General features: G+C 33.6%; 1 long non-coding RNA gene across 8 annotated transcripts; it reads left to right on the top strand.

The window, feature by feature from the left end:
• The first annotated feature begins 406 nt into the window (after nt 1–406).
• On the top strand, nt 407–3,941 carry LOC110778328 (uncharacterized). Of its 8 annotated transcripts, XR_008922978.1 has the most exons (5): nt 528–949; nt 2,233–2,536; nt 2,749–2,826; nt 2,908–2,986; nt 3,354–3,941. It is a non-coding gene; the product is annotated as an uncharacterized lncRNA (long non-coding RNA). The 8 variants fall into 8 exon arrangements; XR_008922974.1 differs by having other exon boundaries at nt 531–949; nt 2,233–2,826; XR_008922976.1 differs by having other exon boundaries at nt 530–949; nt 2,233–2,986; nt 3,363–3,941.
• The last annotated feature ends 200 nt before the right edge of the window (nt 3,942–4,141 follow it).

Genomic DNA, 4,141 nt, shown 5'->3' on the forward strand with positions numbered 1-4,141 from the left:
ATTGTCAAAAAGTACCTTGTTTTTGCCTCAATTTGTGAGCTAGTACCTTATATTTTTTATTTTGTCAAATAGTACCTTGAATTAAAAAATTATTTTAAAAATGGGACCTTACTCCAACATTCCGGGCATAAATTAACTTTTTCCGGCCAATTTTTCAAATTTCCCTCCAAACTATTGTGCGTGTGCAACAAACAAGCCACAAACTCACGCGTCTTTGCTTTCCTCTTATAAGAACAGCAACAACAACACCTAGACAACACTTTAAGATTTACAACATTTTATTTTGGAGGGAAGCAGCAGGTTTATTGGGGGGAAACCAACTAAATTGAGCCAACAAACGGAATGGATGTCAGTTTTTGGACCACATTAAAGGATGAAGATGACAGCAGCAATTGGAATCGATGACAGCAGCAATTGGAATCAATGACAGCAACCAGAAAGATAAAAGTGATAAATGGTGTGGTTGAGTTTTTAATGTTGACTGAAAATGGTGGTTGAGGATTCAGTGTTGGAGCACAGAATGGAGTAAATGAGAAGATGAAAGGGCGTTGGATGTTTAAATGTGGTTTGATGTTAAAAGCGTGTGTGCACGCGTTAATTTCCCTCCCAAAATGAGCCAACAAACGGAATGGATGGCCGGAAAAGGTTAATTTTGCTCGGAATGTTGGAGTAAGGTCCCATATTTAAAACAATTTTTTAATTCAAGGTACTATTTGACAAAATTAAAAATATAAGGTACTAGCTCACAAACTGAGACAAAAACAAGGTACTTTTTGACATTTTTGCCTTAATTATGGAAAATAGTTGCAGATCCAGAGCTATTTTTGTTTATCTTCCCGTTTGGAGCTGCACAAACCCTCTATCTCTCACCAGTTCTCAACCCTCTTTGATTTCTTGCTCCAACCTTCAAGATCCACGAGTTAATTCTGGCTCGAATAATGAATTTCAGGTAATTTCTTTCCTATAAAGTTCGAAACTTCTAGGGTTTTCATTTAATTATTTATCTTGAATCGATTTTATTTCTGGATGTAGCTATTTCAATTCTTGATTCCGATTTGATTTTCTCAATCTTTCTTCTCATTTTCCAGTTTCTTCAATTAGTTGGTTAATATGAGTAATTTAATTTTTGTTAAATCTTGCTGGAAGTGAGGTGAATTTTGGCTTATCGCAATTGAGACTTTATTATTTAGGTCATAGAGGAACTCGTTGGGGTTGAAATGGAAGGTAGTAATAATCTGGTGACGAACTCCTTACTAGTGTTGGTAAATGTTGAAGGTGTGTTGTCCTGCTGCTTGATTAGAAAAGATATGGTCCTTTAATAAGGAATCACATTAATGATGACTTGCTATACGGAAGGCTACCTATAACAAACTTCCAAACAAAAATTATAAATTTTGGTTTTGGTGTTTTTCTTAATTCAATTAGATTTCATGTTCATTCCTACTGTTTGAGAATAGTACTGGAAAAATATTACTTTTAGGTAACCTCTCTTGCAGTCCAGTAAAAAAATATAAGATTACAATGGAGACTGTTTTAGTAAAATTTATTCTGGGTTTTTCCATGCTACTTGGGAACCAGAGAATGCTAAAGTTCGTGTATCACACATTAATGCTAGTGAGATTACTTGTTGATTGCTTCAATGCTATAAGGAGACGAGTTCATAAGAAACTAATTGTGAGTTCTGGAAAAATTATTTTTGTGTGTGTAATTTCTGATTTCTCGTCTCTTTTTGGGTAAATGTAGTGTCACTACTACAAAATTGTGTAATGGTCACGCGGTAGTCTCGACGCCAAGGGATGTCAGAGCTAATTTTTGGCTGTGTGGTTTATCGACGCATTTCCGTGTCTAAAATATTTCTCGACAAGATAATCTAGGGTTTTCTTATATATCTTCTTCAAATTCTATTGTTAATGGTATAATTTTAGGCTATATTTATAAGGTTGATGACTTAATATGTTGTAGTTTGATGGTATGGTTGGTAGAATAAGTTCCTGTAATACCGATTTTAATTCAATAATTAGGTAGCTTAATTTCTTTTTTTCATTGGTGAACTTATGTTTTGATTAGTTTGTTTATACTTTAAAATAAATAAATACATTTCATGATTAGGTTTTTCATCCCGTCGAAAGAGTGGTTATTCAACCAAAAGGAATATTGTTTGTTTAGATCAACACCTTATTAGCTAGCTTGTAGTACTCCATATTGTGAATAACACACGGTTATTGCTTATAGGTCCATGGTTCAATTGAGGTAAGGCCATAACATTACACTCTCCTTGACTCTATGAGGGCGCGAGTATCTTTGAATGCATTGTCGTCATGATGGTGTGTTATCTCTCTTCACTCTTGATGCAATTTTTTTTAGCTTAAATAAGATACATTTTTGTGTTACTTTCTGATTCTCATGGACTTTTTAAACTATCATCGTCATTTTGTGGTAGACCAGGAGTTAAAATATGATCATCTTGCTTTAGGGTTAAAGAGAGCTCTGGGGCATGACAAATCTGCCTTCGATGCAGATCAACAAAATTACACATGTATGGTGTTTGTATTACTCTTGAATTACTCATTATTTTACACTAAAACTATAAGCTTTTGCAGCTAGCCATTGTCCTTGTGAGCTACACTATGCTTATCTCCTTAACGATTTGTTTATCTTCTATCACTGTAATAGTTTTAATATTAGGCCTTATATATTATGTATAATTTTCTCTATTGGTATTATTTAGATGCTTTTTCTTTAATTCAGGTGCACAATGATTTTTTTTTTCTTCTGGTGCAATTACATGGAACGCCTAATCTTGAATTACATAGACTGCCTTTTGAGGTAATCGTAAAAAACTCTCATTGAACATTCATGTTTAAATTATAAAAAGCTCTCATTTTCACTGTCCTTTGCCAATTCCAGTTTAAATTGTTGCTAGTGTAGTGGAAGAGGCTAATTTAGAAAACAAGTTTGCAGAGGCAACTGCCAAACTTTGTCTGAGGTATTATGTTCCTAGTTCTCTTTACTTGTAGCTGCAGTGTGGAATTATTTGCTATTATTTTCCTAATATTCCGATTTTAGGCAGTTGTATAAATGTTAGTAATTGATTAGAAAAGAGTTGTATACTTCATATGTATCAATTGTAATCTCTTAGTTTTCCCTGTCCTTTGTGAAGAAAATGTCCTTACTTTGCTTTATGGTCACAAATGTGAGCTTAGTTTGTATGTGTGAGGTATCATGTCCCTACCTAGTGTTTCTGTAACTGTAGATCATGGTTTAAAACATAGAAATTTCCTTTATTTTCCTTGAGATGGAATAAACGATTCACTTGCTTAATTTAGCTATAACTAATGCCGGAATTTCATTAGGGTTGTCAGGTTTGCACTCGCAATGTGGAGAGGACACATAATTCTCAAGTCTGACGACATCAGAAAGATACCAGAAGCCATTCAGATATCGATGAAATCCTCTAGGATAATAGTCGAAAATGTAATCATATCATTCTCTAAAAAGGGTATAGTTCAAGCAGTACCCCTTGCTGGATACTCTATGTTGTTATTTGTTGTTTTGATAGACGCCGGGACATGCATGCCTATAGACTGAACAACATGTTGCTTTCAAGGAACTGAAGACTCCAAGAAGACAAGTTGTACAACTTTTCAGAATAAGGCATGTGGTGACAAAACTGGTAAGAATTCAAGTGTCGAAGTTCAGTAGCAAAAGAATGATGCAATCGAGAGTATTGCGAAGACAGAAGAGTCGAAAAAAGGGTTTAGGTTAGGTTATAGGCTTTAGTTATTTTTGTATAAGTTTAAGCTTAATTTAGTTAGTGCGGAATAGAGATACTATTTGTATTTATGATGGTATTGCGGACAAAATTGGCTAACATTTCTTATTTAGGGATGTCAACTACATTAAAATTTACAAGGTTTAAGTATATTTATATAAATTTTGCAGGTGGTGGTGTTGCTTTTATATATTTGTATATTATTACTGAATGTTTATTCCTTATTTAAAAATGTATAAGCTAATCTAATCTAATATACATATATAAAGGAGGCATATTTGCTGAAATATTAGAGCGCCACCTAGGATTACTAATGGTTTCAGCCAATGAAAAATAAGATTTCTAATTTCTTTTTGAATTAAAAAAATC

Source organism: Spinacia oleracea, chromosome 6 (assembly GCF_020520425.1).
Source record: "Spinacia oleracea cultivar Varoflay chromosome 6, BTI_SOV_V1, whole genome shotgun sequence".
NCBI classification, from domain to species: Eukaryota; Viridiplantae; Streptophyta; class Magnoliopsida; order Caryophyllales; family Amaranthaceae; genus Spinacia; species Spinacia oleracea.